General features: G+C 37.7%; 1 long non-coding RNA gene across 5 annotated transcripts in view; it reads right to left on the reverse strand.

Moving 5' to 3' along the window:
* LOC147356952 (uncharacterized) overlaps positions 1-19,868 on the reverse strand; it is a 785,341-nt gene that overhangs the window by 267,301 nt on the left and 498,172 nt on the right. For 3 of the 5 annotated variants that reach the window (XR_015143672.1, XR_015143673.1, XR_015143671.1), the window contains one exon: positions 8,302-8,399. The exons of 1 other annotated variant lie outside the window; for it this stretch is intronic. This is a non-coding gene — a long non-coding RNA (uncharacterized LOC147356952). Of the gene's footprint in view, positions 1-8,301; positions 8,400-8,429; positions 8,833-19,868 lie in introns of those variants that run through there. One more of the 5 variants, XR_015143674.1, reaches the window with a different exon arrangement.

Below are 19,868 nucleotides of genomic sequence, written 5' to 3' on the forward strand. Positions count from 1 at the left end.
TATACTTATACTAATAATTTTCTAACTTCTCTTAAGAACCTCTTTTTAGAAGGTTTAAAGCATCTCATGCCTTAAGGTTTAAAGCATCTCACAGCCTCACGGTTGGGAGGCTGTGAGCAATCACATGTGGCTGGACGAGCCTGTCAGGCAGGCTAGAGAACCTTCAGAGGAGTTTGTAGGTTGAAATACTCCTGTCATGCCCAGGAATTATTATTAACTGGAGCTCTAAGTTAACTCCTTCTCCAAAAGAGGTGGTAGGGGACAGCCCCCTGTAAAGTCAGAGGTGTAGGTGAGAGGACAAAGTAGTAAAGTAGGCAGGCTCTGGTTATGGGGGTAGATGCTCGAGGATTTCCAGGGGGACTCCTGAGGCTCAATCTCGCCTTTGCGTATGTTGGGCCTCCTTCCTCATGACCTTTGCCATGGGTGGAGTGCCTCCCACCAGCTCCCCGCACTGCTACATGCCTGACTTTCATCAAAAATAACAAGGCAAGTGAAAAGAAAAAGAAAGTCCTTTGAAGAAGCAAAGTAACCATCAGAATCAGATTCATATATGAGAAAGATGTTGGAATAATAATGGAAAATTTAACTGGGCATAATTAATATGCTAAGAGCTCTAAGATAAAAAAATAAACTTACAAGAACAGATAAGTAATGTCAGCAGAAAGATGAAAACTTAAGAATCTAAAGGCAATGTTATAAATCAAAACAGCATAACAGAAATAAAGATTAACAAGATCACCAGTAGACTTGATATGAACCAGGAATCATAAGCTTGAATACAATTCAACAGGAACATCCAAAATTGATGTTCTAAGAAGAAAATTCATGATAAAACACAGACATGGAGAACAGAACACCAAATAATTGTAGGAGAGTTTTAAAGAATATTATAAAATCATAATTGGAAAACAGAATGATGAGAAAAAAATTGAATATTTGAAGTAGTAATGTGAGAACTGCTTACAAATAATGACACCATAGGACATATCCAGAAAACTAAGACAACAACAAGCAGGGCTGAAAAACAAACAAACAACAAATAAGAAACTATCCTACCTGGGGGATATTACATTAAAACTCCAGGAAATCACAGGCAAAGAAATAATTCCTGAAATTAAAAAAAGTAAAAAAGTATGAAGGTACAAGGATAAGTATTACAGCAGACTTCTCATTGGAGACCATGCAAGAAAAAAAGGGAATGAGGTAAGATATCTAAAATAGACAATTGAGAGTCCACATGACTTTGGGTCAGGTAACTTCACATTATTGGGAATTATCCTTTGGTGTCCTTACACTGGTTCCCAAAGCCCCATGGCACTGCAAGACTCCATGTGCCTATGAAGGATCAACTGTCAGTCCTCCTGTCCACATCATCTGCATGGTAACCATGCTGTGATCAGTAGGGAAATGTGTATCTTTCTTTTCAAAAATCTCTTATGTTGCAACTTCTCAGTCCCTAAATGTGCTGTGCCAGGAAAGGAAGTGAGCTGTGGCTCTGATATTTTTTACAGTGTTTCTTATACTCAGAAGTGTTTCTGCCCAGAGTCCCTGCCCCTCATCTTATTTTACATTCAAGGCCAAATCCTAAGTGGACGTGGGATGTTGTAACCAAAATTTCTTTAATAGTAGAAGAAGACACATGCCTCTTGGGGTAGAGACAAAGGGGTTTATTACTCACAGAATAACAAGTGGTATGAACTTCATTTTCACACTGACTCCCCTGCTGCCCTAAGTCTCCTGGAGGCAGTGCCCAGGGATCAGGGAGAATGCCAAAGTTTAGGAAACCCCAGTCTTGTATACTGGTTGGAAAGCTAACCATCCTAATTTTGCCCCAGCTGAAGACATTATCTTTATTGTACTGGACAGTAAGCCAACTGCTATAAAAAATCCTAAGAATTGTAGTCCAGGACAAAGGCCATCAGGGCTTCTGATTAAAAAACACCAGGAACTCCAGAGACCCATGGCACACCATTATGGCAAAGGACATGTGTTTAAATTGAGGAAGATTGTTAATCTGAGTTGCTGAGCTTACAACGAATGCAGTCAGGTTGCTCTTCGAGTAAGAATGTACTATTGACTGCAGACCGCTTAACTCAGCAATTGCTGACAGAACTAAGCCAGAGTTTATAACATCCCATAAATATCCCCTAGTACAATGGCAGTCATAGTGTCAGCCTCTCTCAGATTACCTTGACATGCCTGACAACAGGCTATACTATTGCAGAATTTGGGAGGGGGGGTGTTTATAACAAACATTTAGAATGCCCCACTGGCAGGGTTCCTTTAGCTTTTCTAAGGGTGGTAGGAAGTGGCACGTCTTACAAGATTATGAGCAAGAAAACTCATATTGTGTTAAACGTATTCTCAGATTGTGTGATAAACAACCACCATCGTTCATATTAAAAATTAAGCCTCCTGTCATGTTATCTATTATCCTAAAATAGGTAGTTTCTCAGTTTTTGCCATCTGGTTTCTCACTGCTATTGCATCAAAAATAAAATACACCAAAACCACACAGGAAAGTTTCTATAAGCCTAGATGGGACGACTTTTATCCTGAAAATCCTAATTAAATGAGCACTGCAGTATTTCAACCAACTGCTCCCTATTTTTATGAGAGCGCTTTCTCAGTGTATTATGGCCACTCTATCTATGAATATTAGGAGATATTTTTTAAGATAGGAGTCTCATTGCTCAATAACAACAATTTTCTCAAGTGATTCTAATATGTGGGGTCTCTTGGTGAGGGTCACAAGCTGGGATGGTATGTGGGTCTCTTGCTCATTTTAAAAGGATTATTGGTGGGAGGTTGGTGTGTAACAGAAAATGAGACAAAAAGCAGAGGAGAAAAGACAAAAGAAATGAGATTGAAAACTCATCCATAAGTCCAACTAGTGTCTGCTTCCACATATTACACTTAGGTTGAACTGTATAAAATCTATTTCTGCATGTCTCCTGTGACTTTCTAAATTATTATAAATCTGAAGTTTCATCTCAGTAAGAATATGTTGAGTTATGCTAACTGATGCTGCAATTTCAGATCCAGATCTCTAAGTGCCTTGAATGCTGACTACTCCTTAAAGAAGAGGCAGTTTGCTTTAAGGCAGCAGTCCCCAAGCTTTTTGGCACCAAGGACCAGTGGAGGACAGTTTTTCCACTGACTGAGGGCAGGGGTTGTTCAGGCAGCAATGTGAGTGATGGGGAGCAGTAATGAACCCTTGCCCCCTTGCCCACTGATCACCTCCTGCTAGGAGGCCCCGTTGCTAACAGGCCACAGACTGGTCTGCAGCCTAGGGGTTGGGGAGCTCTGCTTTAAGAGACTCTTTAGAGAAGTACAACACCAAGGATGATTTACATGGAATAGTGTGAACTAGAAGGGAGACAGGTTGAAATTCAGGAGGTAGATTCTGGACCTGGATTAGAGATGTTGCTTGAATCACGAGGAGAATTAGACTACTCAGAATTTGAGTGGTTTATGTTCCTGGCATTTACAATATCTCACTCCAGATTTCCCTAGTAGGATTTAGAGTGGCATGTTAGAAATACAAATGAATGTTAATATCAATAAACAGACAAAAATGAGGCCAACTGTATATGTCAAGATTCTGAAAAAGGACAAATACAAAGACTGGAGCAATTCAAAGTTAAATGTGATAGTACTCAAGATGTGAGGTTAAAAAGCATGGGGTTAAAAAAAGGTGTGAAACCTCTGGGAAACTAAGACAAGCATATAAGCTTGGATAAAGACTGAAAAAAATCTCAAAAGTAAATGACACAAATTTTAGGACAGTGAAAATATTTTTCATGATACTATCAAGGCAGTTATCTGTCATTATAGATTTGTCCAAACCTATATAATATCACAACTACAAGAATGAACTCTAATCTAAACTATGGACTTTGGGTGATAATGATGTTTCCAGTGTAGGATCATCAATTGTATTAATAACAAATGTACTATTCTTGTTGGGGATGTTAATAATAGGGGAGGCTATTCTTGCCCTTTGCAAGAAAAGTTATGACAAACCTAGACAGCATATTAAAAAGCACATACATCTCTTTGTCAACAAAGGTCTATATAGTCAAAGCTATGGTTTTTCCAGTAGTCATGTACGGATGTGAGAGTTGGACCCTAAAGAAAGTTGAACTCCAAAGAATTGAAGCTTTTGAACTGTGGTATTGGAGAAGACTCTTGAGAGTCTCTTGGACAGCAAGGAAATCAAACCAGTCAATCCTAAACAAAATCAGTCCTAAATATTCATTGGAAGGACTGATGCTGAAGCTGAAACTCCAATACTTTCGCCACCTGATGTGAAGAGCAGATTCACTGGAAAAGACCCTGATGCTGGGAAAGACTTGAAGGCAGGAGGAGAAGGCGGTGGCACAGGATGAGATGGCTGGATGGCATCACTGATTCAATGGACATGAGTTTGTGCAAACTCTGGAAGATGGTGAAAGACAGGGAAGCCTCCCACGTTGCAGTCCATGGAGTCACAAAGAGTCAGACACAGCTGAGCGACTAAACAACAACAGTGCATGGTGGGAGCAGGTGGTATATGGGAAATCTCTATACCTTCTTCGCAATTTTGCTATGAATCTAAATCTGTTCTGAAAAAATAAAGCATATATCAGATCAGATCAGATCAGTCGCTCAGTCGTGTCCGACTCTTTGCGACCCCATGAATCGCAGCATGCCAGGTTTCCCTGTCCATCACTAACTCCCGGAGTTCACTCAGACTCACGTCCATCGAGTCAGTGATGCCATCCAGCCATCTCATCCTCTGTCATCCCCTTCTCCTCCTGCCCCCAATCCCAGGGTTTTAGAAGTTGTAAAGCCATGATTTTTCCTAGAGAGATAACCTGCTCTTAACCAAAAAAAAAAAAAAAAAAAAAACCTCCATTTTTATGGATCTGAAACCAGCAGAGTATCACTTCTGCATATTCTAATGGTCACAGGTCACAGCTTCAGGGGATAGACATATATCTCGCCTCTCAGTGGCAGGGGTGAAAAAGAACTTGTGGCCTTAGTAAAACTGCCACAGGATTGATAATATTTTTGTTTTCTGTTGGATCATTTTCTACATCCTAGTTTAGAAATTGGGCTTCCCTGGTGGCCAGAGGTAAAGAGTCTCCCTGCCAATGCAGGAGATGCAAGAGACATGGGTTAGATCCCTATGCTGGGAAGAACCCCAGAAGAAGGAAATGGGACTCCACTCTAGTATTCTTGCCTGAGAAATCCTATGGACAGAAGAGCCTGGTGGTCTAGAGTCCATGGGGTCACAAAGAGACAGATGTAACTGAACACACACACACACACACACATTTTTTAAATCAGATAAAGAGGACACAGAGAAGGAGATTCAGTTAGAACACAGGAAAATATTTATGAATGTATTATTATAGTCCATGACAATGGGGATGAAGAGAAATTGGAAATCTCATGGATAATCAGGAGGTGCAGCCAGAGAATTCAGTAACTTACTTATTTTACAATGAGGGGTGGGGGGAGTAGTTATTGAGAGATTAATAGACAGGCTATGCGGGATGAGGTACCACTTGGGGGGAGTGAAAAGCTGGATAACAAAGCAGAATAAATTGTTTGGTTTGAAGTAGCTTTGGTAAATCTAGATAAAGATGCATAATGGAAAATTGGAAAAAATAAATGTAGAACTCAATAATTAAGTATTTACATTTCATCATCAGGGTTTAGATTTTAGAGGAACTCATGCATATAAGATTTCTCATGATGAGGATATATTATGGGGAAAAATAATAAGACTGTGACTAGGAGACTGGAAGCACCACTATTTAAAAGTGTGACACGAAAAAAGAAATCACTGATGGAGACTGAGAAGAAATGAAGCAAAAAAGGAAATGAATGTCCTAACAGCCAGACTTAGAAGAAGAGACAACTGGCTATTTGTAATCAATCTGTTAATTTGGAGAGGGTAAGGAATTTGGCTAGCACCCTTAAGACTTTCATACCATGCTCCTTAAAGTTGTAAGGAGTAAATAATAAGAAATATAAGAAATGGATCTTAGCATTCCTTTCTTATTCTGTAAGGCACCTTTCTTGCTACTATTTAAACTGGATTAAGAGAGCGTTTCCTCCCTGTAAGTAATATACTCCAAGTACACAAATAGGGTACTTTTCTTGATGCATTCCAGCACAGTTGAGATTTTCTAAACATTACTAAAGTTTGTGGATCAGGAAAAGGTAAATAAGCACAGCCAACAATAAGCAACTCCTTAACGTGACTTTTAGTTTGTGACCTACAACATGGAGACCTCCCTGTCTAAATCTCTATCTGCTTCTGTTTGGCAGAAAACATATTTACCCCCAAATAAAAACAATCTCATGTGTATTCTTATTCTCAGAGCAACAGAGGTCTTTTACTCCTGTCTAAGGTTCGTCTTCCAGACAAGAGTTCCTAAATGGGGAGTCCCCTACTGATTGACAGGGATGATCTTTCCTTTAGAGGATCTCCAGTAACAATACTGCTCAAAATAGCATTATCTTAACCTATAGCCTTGGCACTCAGCTTCAACAAAATCTCTTATAATAACAAGTACTCCATACAACTCTATGCATTCATAAAATTGTATTAAAGATGGTATGACTTACACAACCACCATTAAAATTAATATAATCATATAAATACTATTATGAAATCAAAAAGTATTTTATAATAAAATAATACATATTTCACTAAATAAATGCTTAAGGTGGATTAATCAGAATATATAATAAAGTAGCCAGTTGTTTGCACCTCAATGTAGAATCACCATACGTGTGACAAGTACAAATTCAGATTGGTTTGAATGGGTTCTCCTAATAACTTTTCCAAACATGTTTCATCAGTGACAGGTCTGATAATAATTCCATAAGTAACATGGAGATGACTGGAAAAAAAAAATTACAAATAGTTCCTTAGGAAATGCAAAAGCTGAGTACAGAGTCAATCATGATATAAAGTAATTAGTAGATGTAGAGTCAATATTCATTCTTTCTTTCTGTCAAATGGTATATCCATTTCTTACTGCTTTATACTCACCCCAGGACCACCATGGGCCTGAAAACACTGCATTCTGTCCTGCCTCCTGTCTTTGCACACAGGGTTCCATCAGGCCTTCCTCCCTTCCTACCTGAAACCATCAGGTCTCAGCCAAAGGCTAACCTCCACTGCCTTCATCCGGCCTTCTGACACGTCTACCACGACTGCCTTCATCCGGCCTTCTGACACGTCTACCATGACTTGACCCTCCCCTCTGCAATCCCTGCAGGGATCCCACAGTTCTCTGTGTGTATGCCATCCTAGCACTTCCCCTTGTTTGTCTCCCATACTTGACAATGAGCACCTTGAGGACAGGGACAATTTTTGATTCCTAATTATATCCTCAGTAAAAGTTGAACTAAACAACTATTAGGGGGAAAAAAAAAAAAAGCCCCTAACACAACAAATCTCAATCCTAGACATTCCCTCAAGGTAGGAGACTGAAAGCACCCCCTTCCACCCCAAAGGTAGAAAAAGCCTGAGCTGCTTCCCCAGAGGCAGAATTAGTATAATCTTTGGAAATTCAGTGTATCCTGAAACATTATTTGTGCTTATGTGGTAAAAGAGTGAGCTTCTAGGTTCATGATTTGAAGAGGGTTTTGTTTGTTTTTCACAAATCCCTGCACATGAATGTCCAGTAGGGTATTTAAACTTAGTTTATAACAACTGAAAGAAGTGAAGCATTATCCTGTGCTCTACAATGCCCTGGGCACCCTTCCACTCCTGGCCAACGGTACTCCCCAAGCACTGTAATGACAATAATACCTTCTAAATTACCAAAGTGCTCTTTAGAGAGTTGTACAATACCACGGAAAATCTATGCCTTCGAGCTTCAACCTGTCAGAAACACAACGTCTATTAAAACGAGAAACTCATCCTTAATTCACAGCCTCTGTATAACAGCTGCGTCATAATACAGCCAAGTGAGTCTAAGATTTATTCGAGAGATGAACAAATACAGTATATGATAAAAAGGTTTCTTTATTGAGGGCACAAATGATGTTAGCAAGAGTACTTTCAACAGAATGGAGGGAGTAAAAGACAGCAGCTGGTGAAGTCACTTTTCAAGAGACTGAGTAATTTAAGCTAGTAAGAGTGTATTCAACTCATGCATATTGGTTAGTTGCTAAGGAAAGAGAAAGTCAAAATAATAATGTAAAAATATCTAGGAAAATGTGTATTCAACACAATTTTGAACTTCATTTTTAAAACTTTTTTTTGGAAAAAGAAAAAAAATGTTAACTCACATTTTTCCTCTTCTACCTATCTTTGTCTTTCATTCCATTCTTTCGTGCTTTTGTCTGGCTAATATTCCCGTAATATATGTTCATTCTGCTTTCTGGTCCTAAAATAAATAAATAAATGAAGTCAGCATGAATGTATTATTTATTTAAGCTTTTGGAAAAGAATACTCATTTACAATTTTTCAAATTCATTTAAAATCACACTTCGCACTTTCAGAGTCATTAACAACCTTGCCTAATTTAGTATCATCTGCAAAACTGATGAGCAGATTTTCAATTGCTTGGCTAAGGTTATTAATAAGTATAAAACTCCAAGAATAGATTAATCATCAGGATTTATTCTTCTGTAATTTGAGTCACTAAGGATAAAACTTTCACAACTCTTTTGAGTTCACCCTCACTTCAGTTGTTCATCTTCGTAAGTTGAAAAGAGAAAGTCAGATTCATTAGGTAAATAACGTCATATAATTATGATGAAAGGGCAAGCAGTCCATTCACTCTGTTGGGTCTACTTTAATAGAGTTGCCTTAAAATCTGAAAAAAAAAAAAAAAAAACTGACCTCGTGTATATTCATTGCTTATCTAGTATTATAGGGATATTATTTAACTTGAATTATCTCATTTATTCTCTGTAACAACCCTATAAGCTAGGTGCCTCTATTACCTCTTAAGTAAGATTTGAAACTAGAACTCAAAAAAAGTGAATTCTGAATCCAAATTACTGCAAATTATGCTTTAACTCTTCCTTGGTAGCTCAGTGGTAAGGAGCCCTCCTGCAATGCAGGAGACACGGGTTTGATCCCTAGGTTGGAAAATCCCCTGCGGGAAGGCAGGGAAACCCACTTCAGTATTCCTGCCTGGGAAATCTTATGGGCAGAGGAGTTTGGGCAGGCTATAGTCCATGAGATGGCAAACCGTTGGACATAACTAAAGTAACTGAACATGAGTATGTATGAATATGCTTTAGATACCACTTAAAATTCTTTTAGGTTCTTCAAATCTCATCTTTTTCATGTTCCGAAGTTTTATAAATTTGAAAAGTTAAAGAAATAGAGCAAAAAGGAAAGAAGCTAAAATTAGTAAGTACCTAAGTTGTTCCAAGTATTTTAAATAGCTGTTCATTCATTTTTAGTTCCCTCATTCTTTTCTGGGAAACATGTCTTAAATGATTGTTTTATGTTCAATTTGTGCTTTACTCTAGCTCTTTATTATTGAGCAACAACAGTCTTTCCAAGGTGTTTAGCGTCTAATGAAATGTTGACAAATGAGTTCTTAAATTTGCTGTTAGAAATATTATGACAGAATAAGAATGTCTCATATAATATGGAAGCATAGAAGAGAGGGCCTTGCCAGATCTAAGGGCCAAGAGACAAGCCCTGGAGGAAAGAGTGTTTAGACACTGACTTGATGCATGGACTGGAGTCAATCAAGATGTGAAGTACTGTGCTATTTGGTTGACTAAGCAAACTTTCTCTATGTGTCATCCAATGGCCATCTCCATGAACAGGTTAGCTATTTACCAGCCCCCACCCCTGAAGTTAGGAGTGCCCACGAGATCCTGTTCTGGTCAAAGAGCTATTAGATCAAGTTGGGGGAGGGTTGCTTTTGGAAAATATTTCTCTTCACTTTTAAAAACAAACTTCACAGAAAAATTATTTTCCATACTTTTTTTTTTCCCAGTGAATAATAAATGTATTTTTCTTTCTGTTTATTTGAAAAGTCTTCTGAAAGTGTTTTAATCTACCGTTTTTTTTTTTTCCTTTACATGGAAATGAGTCTCTAAAGAGATATCAGATCAGATCAGTCACTCAGTCGTGTCCGACTCTTTGTGACCCCATGAATTGCAGCATGCCAGGCCTCCCTGTCCATCACCAACTCCCAGAGTTCACTCAGACTCACGTCCATCGAGTCAGTGATGCCATCCAGCCATCTCATCCTCTGTCGTCCCCTTCTCCTCCTGCCCCCAATCCCTCCCAGCATCAGAGTCTTTTCCAATGAGTCAACTCTTCGCATGAGGTGGCCAAAGTACTGGAGTTTTAGCTTTAGCATCATTCCTTCCAAAGAAATCCCAGGGCTGATCTCCTTCAGAATGGACTGGTTGGATCTCCTTGCAGTCCAAGGGACTCTCAAGAGTCTTTTCCAACACCACAGTTCAAAAGCATCAATTCTTCGGCACTCAGCCTTCTTCACAGTCCAACTCTCACATCCATACATGACCACGGGAAAAACCATAGCCTTGACTAGACGAACCTTTGTTGGCAAAGTAATGTCTCTGCTTTTGAACATGCTATCAAGGTTGGTCATAACTTTCCTTCCAAGGAGTAAGCGTCTTTTAATTTCATGGCTGCAGTCACCATCTAAAGAGATATAGAATAAGACAATTTGCCCAATAACGGAACTGGAAATTAAGAGAATGATTTCCCTAATCATATTTTCCTTTCATTGTATATTATACAATTGGTGGGGGTATGATGAAGCTGTGTACAGTATAGGGATATACTGCAAATCCTAGCACCTCTCTTTCTGTAAAATAGAGAACAATAGAAGGTGGGTGTCTATACATTGCAAATTTCTCTTACGAACATAGTAATTCTTGAGTAGAAGATTATAAATTCAAATAAACTCTGTTTTAGTAATAACTCCCAAGCATCATGCCGCAATAAGAAGAGAGAAGCAGTGAGATTAAACACATTAGATAAATGAAAAATGCAGGAAGTATTTTATCCCATCTTCTGTGGAAATGGGATAAAAAGTAAATAAAAAGGCATCTGTTATTTGCAAGTTGCTTAAAATGCATCTATTTGTTTATATCCTAACATTATTTTTACATTCTTACATATGAACATGTGAATTATTTTAAAAACTTAATAATGTTACCTTCAGTAACATATCAGTTCAGTTCAGTCGCTCAGTTGTGTCTGACTCTTTGCGACCCCATGAACTGCAGCATGCCAGGCCTCCCTGTCCATCACCAACTCCTGGAGTCCAACCAAAACCATGTCCATTATGTCCACAAAAATATTAATCACTGTACAGACTTTTTACAATACTTCTTTGTATCTCATTTAAGATTAGAGGATACATTGTAGTATATGATAGTCCTTTATTTTGTTTCATGAGTTCTGAAAATTTGCTTACCACAAAAAGAATCTGAATTGAATGTTAACACACCTCCATTTTTAAAGCTTATATAACTGTCTAAGCTCAATATTGCTGAAAATATCACAGAATATTAGAAATTGTTAACATCGTTCTAGAATCTATCTAAAGTATTTTGAACTAGATGCATGAAAAAGGGTCTAGACATAAGGCTGAATAATGTATCATCAGATCAGATCAGTCGCTCAGTCGTGTCCGACTCTTTGCGACCCCATGAATTGCAGCACGCCAGGCCTCCCTGTCCATCACCAACTCCCGGAGTTCACTCAGACTCACGTCCATCGAGTCAGTGATGCCATCCAGCCATCTCATCCTCTGTCATCCCCTTTTTTTCCTGCCTTCAATCTTTCCCTAATTTCAATCATTCCCAGCATCAGGGAAAGATTTGCTAAGGAGTCAGTTCCCTTTCATCAGGTGACCAAAGTATTAGAGCTTCAGCTTTAGCATCAGTCTTTCCAATATTCATTGGAAATATTCAGGACTGATTTCTTTTACAATTGACTGGTTTGATTTCCTTGTTGTCCAAGGGACTCTCAAGAGACTTCTCCAACACCACAGTTCAAAAGCTTCAATTTTTCGGTGCTCAGCCTTCTTCACAGTCCAACTCTCACATCCATACATGACCACAGGAAAAACCATAGCCTGGACTAGACGAACCTTTGTTGGCAAAGTAATGTCTCTGCTTTTGAATATGCTATCTAGGTTGGTCATAACTTTCCTTCCAAGGAGCAAGCATCTTTTCATTTCATGGCTGCAGTCACCATCTGTAGTGATTTTGGAGCCCAGAAAAATAAACTCTGACACTGTTTCCACTGTTTTCCCATCTATTTCCCATGAAGTGATGGGACCAGATGCCATGATCTTCATTTTCTGAATGTTGAGCTTTAAGCCAACTTTTTCACTCTCCACTTTCACTTTCATCAAGAGGCTTTTTAGTTCCTCTTCACTTTCTGCCATAAGGGTGGTGTCATCTGCATATCTGAGGTTATTGATATTTCTCCCGGCAATCTTGATTCCAGCTTGTGTTTCTTCCAGTCCAGCATTTCTCATGATGTACTCTGCATAGAAGTTAAATAAGCAGGGTGACAATATACAGCCTTGACGTACTCCTTTTCCTATTTGGAACCAGCCTGTTGTTCCATTTCCAGTTCTAACTGTTGCTTCCTGACCTGCATACAGATTTCTCAAGAGGCAGGTCAGGTGGTCTGGTATTCCCATCTCTTTCAGAATTTTCCACAGTTTATTGTGATCCACACAGTCAAAGGCTTTGGCATAGTCAATAAAGCAGAAATAGATATTTTTCTGGAACTCTCTTGCTTTTTCCATGATCCAGCAGATGTTGGCGATTTGATCTCTGGTTCCTCTGCCTTTTCTAAAACCATCTTGAATATCAGGAAGTTCACGGTTCACATATTGCTGAAGCCTGGCTTGGAAAATTTTGAGCATTACTTTACTAGCATGTGAGATGAGTGCAATTGTGTGGTAGTTTGAGCATTCTTTGGCATTGCCTTTCTTTGGCATTGGAATGAAAACTGACCTTTTCCAGTCCTGTGGCCACTGCTGAGTTTTCCAAATTTGCTGGCATGTTGAGTGCAGCACTTTCATAGCATCATCTTTCAGGATCTGGAATAGCTAACTGGAATTCAATCACCTCCTCTAGCTTTGTTCATAGTGATGCTTTTTAAGGCCCACTTGACTTCACATTCCAGGATGTCTGGCTCTAGGTCAGTGATCACACCATCATGATTATCTGGGTCATGAAGATCTTTTTTGTACAGTTCTTCTATGTATTCTTGCCATCTCTTTTTAATATCTTCTGCTTCTGTTAGCTCCATACCATTTCTGTCCTTTATTGAGCCCATTTTTGCATGAAATGTTCCTTTGATATCTCTGATTTTTCTTGAAGAGATCTCTAGTCTTTCCCATTCTGTTGTTTTCCTCTATTTCTTTGCATTGATCGATGAAGAAGGCTTTCTTATCTCTTCTTGCTATTCTTTGGAACTCTGCATTCAGATGCATATATCTTTCCTTTTCTCCTTTGCTTTTCGCCTCTCTTCTTTTCACAGATATGTTCAGTTTATGTTTTGTTTCTGAAAGTTCTTTGTACACATAATAAACACATTTTAGATACAAAAAACTCATTTTGATAGCTAACGTAGAAAAAGCATTAATTATTTTTGGTTCGCTATATGATTTAGTGAGCCATTTCTCAATTCATTTAGTCATAAAAGTTCACCAATGAACTAACTGCAATATGTTGAACTATACATACAATTACTTTAAAAGTGATTCCATTTGAGATGTAAGTTTTAACTAAACTTATGGTAATCATTTTCAATTTATACATATACTAAATTTATACATATACATATACTGTATACCTTAAGGTCATATATATTACATGACAGTAATATCTCAAAGAAAAAAAATAATTAAAAATAAATTTTGGTCCTGGGCCACATTTATGCATAATTGTAACAATTTATAGCAATGTTACTGAATTTCAAATATCCTTTCAAACAATAATTACAGTATATTTTATCTCACCACTAAATATAGTACTTTTACATGATTTTAATAGAGCTATCTACTCCAACTTTAAAATAAATATAATATTTATATTACATTCAAGCATATGTCTCTGAACGTTTACAGGTACACATTCTATTCATTCATTCAACATTTCCTTAATAGATATGTGGAATATCCATCTTAAAATATACTTACTTTGGAAATACTGTTTAGCCTATGAACAGACCAAGTACACATTCTATGTGTGCTGTCATATTTAATATGATATAGCATTATGTACATTAATATTTGAACTCAGTGTCTCAGGACTCTAATAAAATCATACTTTAGGATAGTAAATTTACTTGATGTATAATCAACAAATCTGCATTTTCCATTAAAATTCATTTCATTTTACTGACAATACTGACTTACACACTAAATATGTTTGCTAACACATAGACTGAAGTTGCAGGCGCTAATATTCTGAACATTTACTTTACCTAAGAGTAGCCTCAGATTTTGGAGAAGGCAATGGCATCCCACTCCGGTACTCTTGCCTGGAAAATCCCATGGATGGAGGAGCCTGGTAGGCTGCAGTCCATGGGGTTGCTAAGAGTCGGACACAACTGAGTGACTTCACTTTCACTTTCATGCATTGGAGAAGGAAATGGCAACCCACCCCAGTGTTCTTGGCTGGAGAATCCCGGGGATGGGGGAGCCTGGTGGGAGGCCATCTATGGGGTTGCACAGAGTCGGACATGACTGAAGCTACTTAGCAGCAGCAGCAGCAGCCTCAGATTTTAATAGTATAATTAACTGAAGTCATGTATATGATCATTGGTTGCTCCATATGTGAAGATGTATTTTTCTCTAAATGATACATTTTTATAAAGGATTTAACACAATTTTACAGTCTTTTTAGTAAAAATGGGGTTTTATTCTTTTTCAAAAATCTAATTTCTATCACTTAAATCTCTGCTTTTCTTGAGGTCATAGTTAATTATTTTAGTACAAGTGGTGTAAAACCAGCTCAAAGGCTACATGGCAGCTCTTTATAAAAGACCTTTGGCTTTATTCTGCAACTCTATTTAGGGAAAAAGGAAAAACTAACGAGCTTGTAGAAGGAAGAAGTAGCTCGTAAAGAATTAGTGCCATGTAACTAACCTACATGTAATGATTTCCTACAAAGAAAAACACTTGCATGAAAGAGATTCATGACAAGATTTAAGATGACAAATGTTTATGAATAACATTCTAAATGGCTGAAGTCAACTGTGCTATAAACCATCTGGCAGATTTAAGTCCTAACTGAAATGCATATGAATTATTGTCATTTAATGGACTATTTAATGGACCTATGAAAAAATTATTTGGCAAAACAACAGGTTTTCAGTTAAAAGAATCAATCTTCTTGAGGGCCAAACCTAGGGAATATTTCCCCATCCAAATATGAATAATATACAGGATCAAATGACATATTCTTTGAATTTCAGAAAATAAGACATATTTATAATGTGTAAATAAAAGATAAACATGCCAGTGTCAAAGATAACATTTAGCAGTGTGACAGAGAGACATCCAAATCCACAGTCATCGATCACCAAGATGAATAGTCTTTCTGAAGAAAAGTAAAATTATACCTGCATAAAATTTTAGAAACAGCAGATACTGAAGCATGAATTTTCAATGTATATAGGTTAACTTGTTCAATTTTATCAATCATCTTACTCAATGATAACATTTGATGAATATTTCAATCAAATTTCAACATTTCAATATAATTCAAAGGTAATCAGAAATAAATTCAAAACTGTTGTTTTCTGGAGTTTTCAATTACTATGTTTTCTGCATTATTTTTATATACTCAAGCAGAAGATAGAAATTATGTTACAGCAGCTTTGTGTTTCTTGAGTCGCTGGTATAGCATTGTTATTTAATGAGGTGAAATAATTTCCCCAATTATTTCATAGTGTTCTGTGACATTATTAGGTTTATTTCTTTTTTAAACATGAAGCCGTGTAGAGGGAGACAAACAAATTAATACACAGTAATTACTATGTAAAGAAAAAATTGTGTAGGCTGAGGGTATGGCATGCTGTTGATATTCTAGTTCTTATTCTATTGAAGCTGTGATTTTAAACCATAATCTATACATAATTTTAAATAATTCTTCTAAACTATAATATTTGCAATAAAATATATTTTAAAACTTCCCTGGTAGCTAGGATAAGAGCATATGGAAGAGAAATAAGGACAAATGTAGGTTGTTTAATTGTTGTTTAGAGAAGATTAACTTATTAAGTGTTTTACTTATGAAAACAAGTATCATATTCCTTTTGATTCACCAATGTAGTTCATAAAACAAGCCACCTAAACCTAAAATACTGTATATATTTGGCTACTTGATATAGAGCAAAAGAAAAATGGGACAAAATTTGACTCATCACATACACATTTATCACAGCTACTGGCACATCTGAAGATGATCCCATACTCATGGCTTATACACAAATATTAGGGCCTTATTTCTATATGCTACAATAGAGTTTGGTGAACTATAGCCTGCTGTCTGTTTTTGTACAAGTTTTATTGGAATACAAACATGTTACAATGGTAATTTTGAATAGTTGTAACATAATCCACAGAGCTCTCAAAGTCCCAGATATATATTATTTATTTTGTTCTTCACAGGAAAAATTTCCCAAACTATGGGAACACATCTAACTTTATTATGGGTCCACTTCTCTTTTTAGCAACTAAATTGAAAATCCACTCCTTTATGCAACAAGTATGCACTGGTCACTACCATTAAGTCAAGTTCTTAGGCATCTAAATACCAGTAATACTAAGAAAAGAAAGACAAGCAAGGTTCTGATGGCATGTGCCCTACCTTCTCATATGGGGAAGTAACAATAATAGAAAAGAGACATCATTTAAACAACATGTATTTCAGGCTGCGATCTGTAGGATGAAGACATTTGCAAAAGGACCAATTGAAAGAATGTTTATGGGTAAGACTGGAGAGATTCCATTAAACTGAATCACCAAGGAAAACTTTGGGGGAGAGGTTCTGTTTGAGCTGCAACCTGAACAGTCCCTATCCTCACAGACACTGGGGAAAGAGCGTCTGGAGAGAGAGAGCAGTATGGGCAAAGGTCCTCAGGAAGCAATTCGCTTGGGTATTTTTTTTTTTAGAAAAGCAGTGCTGCTGAAGAATAAAAAGTGAGAGAGTAGAGGTATTTAAAGAGACGTAGGTGAGATGTATCAGGCGTTTCCTCACTAGGTTATTTCAAGCATTCAATGAAAATCAATTACAGAGTATGAAGTAATATTACAACATTAGCAAGAGAAAACCATTTCATGCCCGGATATCTCACTTTCTAAGCTTCAGGAAATGATAATACGATCATCTCTGTCTTTCTTTGGATCCTTTAAACCAGGCCAGGGTTACTATCTTGGGGGAAGACATCAAGAAAGGGAAAGGAGAGGCAGGAATGGATTCTCCAAAGGCGACTGTATGTATTTGAGGTCCTGTCTTTCCCTAAGCCGTCCTCAGCTCTACACTTCTCATGGAGAATGTCAAAGCCAGTACTGACCTTCACCCCCAAAGTGTTCAACTCAGTATCACATAAGATGAACTCCACCCTATGGAGTGTTCCTGCCCATGTGGTGAAGGTCTTTTGTGTCTGCTCTGTGTGTTCTCTTTAAAGTGTTCCTCATTAACTCAGATTTATGTTTACAAAGGCACGCTATTAATTTCCAAAAGGAATTATCAGATATCCTAAACGAAATATATTTAAAAGCAATAAGGTCTTTATCTAAAGACCCTCCATGCGTGCATGCTCACTCAGTCACTCAGTCGTGTCTGACTTTTTGTGACCGAAACACTGTAGCCCGCCAGGCTCCTCCTCTGTCCATGGGATTCCACAGGCAAGAATACTGGAGTAGGTTTCCATTTCCTCCTCCAGGGGCTCTTCTTGACTCAGGGATTGAACTCACATCTCCTGTGTCTCCTGCAATGCAGGGAGATTACCCACGGAGCCACCTGGGAAGCCCAGGAAACTCTGTCTCCTCTATATTTTCTGTAAGCTTTGTATCCCAGCTTTAAGATGTCTTCTTTGGTAAAAACAGAGCTAGAAATTAGAGAGAACTGGTGATGAAATCATTCATATTTACATAATAATTTACACCTAATAAAGTGTCATTTTTCAATACTATCAATATTATGGCAGAATCTAAGAGGGACCAGCCCTGTAAATTAGGAGGATCTGACTTTGGGGATTTTTCTGCTGACTCACCTTGTCAATTTGGATAAGGACTTAATGTTTCCAAGACTCATTTATATATAATAAAAATAATATTTACTTTGCAGGGTGTTACTGGAGGTTAGAATTAATGATAGTAAAATGTCTAATGAGGTACTTAGTAAATCATACAGATAAAAACAATAGCCACTACCATTTATTAATTGTCTGCATTCTGTAAGCAGTTCAATTAATACTTTATATACATTGTATATTATGGGCTTCCCAGGTGGCACCAGTGGTAAAGAACCCACCAGCCAATGCAGGAGACATGAGATGTGGATTCGATCCCTGGGTTGGGAAGAACCCCTGGAGAAAGGAATGGCTTCTTTTCTGGAGAATCCCATGGACAGAGGAGCCTGGAGGGCTACAGTCCATATAGTGGCAAAGAGTTGGACAAGACTGAAGAGACTTAGTGTGAATGCATACATGATTTAATTATTAAAGCAGTAGTCTAAAATAGGTATCAGGCGGTAAAGTGTCTGTCTACAATGCAGGAGACCTGGGTTCAATCCCTGGGTCGGGAAGATCCCCTGGAGAAGGAAATGGCAATCTACTCCAGTACTCTTGCCTGGAAAATCCCATGGACAGAGGAGCCTGGTAGGCTACAGTCCATGGGGTCGCAGAGTCGGACACGACTGAGCAACTTCACTTCACTTCACTTCAAAATAGGTATTATTGAATTCAAATTACTGTGAGGATCCTAAATTTTAGAAACATTTAAAAGAAGCTGATAAGCCCTTGGTTAAGCTTATATCCATGACTTTTATCAGTTTGTAATAACAGAGTTCCATTAGCTGTTTTCATGATTAGCATTACTCCTTTGCTTCATTCCTCTGATCTGGGACAGATATTTCTTTTACATAATGTAGACTGATTTCTAAATTGAAAGTTCCAAGAAGATAAGACCCCAAGTGCAGTTATTTATTAAGCCTGGCTTAAGCCAGTCTTAACACTGGCTCATCTCCACTCAGGAAGGATTTGACCTTTGAGGAAGATTTGACCTCTCTTCCCCACAAACACAGCATCTGCAAGCTTGGCTCCTACCTGATATAGCCCATGGGTACTTGATATGATGCATCTGGATATTCTTTAATGGAAATGTCATGTATCTCACATTGTCTTCCATTATCAAACGTTGATGTGTCTTTCTCTTATATGACACAGAAGCTGGGCATCTCCAACATTTTCAAAACTAGACTGATCTTCCTTGTCACTTTCAGTTTATTCCACATAATCTCTTTTTTATTCAGACAAAGTTTCTCACACTTCCCCAAACATGAAAAACAATCATGTTACCACATTGTTTCCCATCACTTTCCTGCACTATCCTGATATTATTCCTTCTATACTCACAAAAAGCTAGCTCTTCCTCAAGACACAGAAAAAGAAAGAAAATATTTCCATCACCCCAAACCCTAGATTGAGACTGTGACTCCATTTTCAGATTTCTCCAAACACTTCTGCTTCTATTACAGCACTTCTCGGAAAGTACCTGTCTCATTTGTGGCACTGCAAAGTACTTGAACACATGAATTTAACCTTTTTTCTTTTCATATCCCATGTAAATCAGAGTTATTGGCACTCATAAAA

Source organism: Bos grunniens, chromosome 16 (assembly GCF_055505025.1).
Source record: "Bos grunniens cultivar Pamir isolate PY7600 chromosome 16, Bosgru_T2T1.0, whole genome shotgun sequence".
Taxonomy (NCBI): domain Eukaryota; kingdom Metazoa; phylum Chordata; class Mammalia; order Artiodactyla; family Bovidae; genus Bos; species Bos grunniens.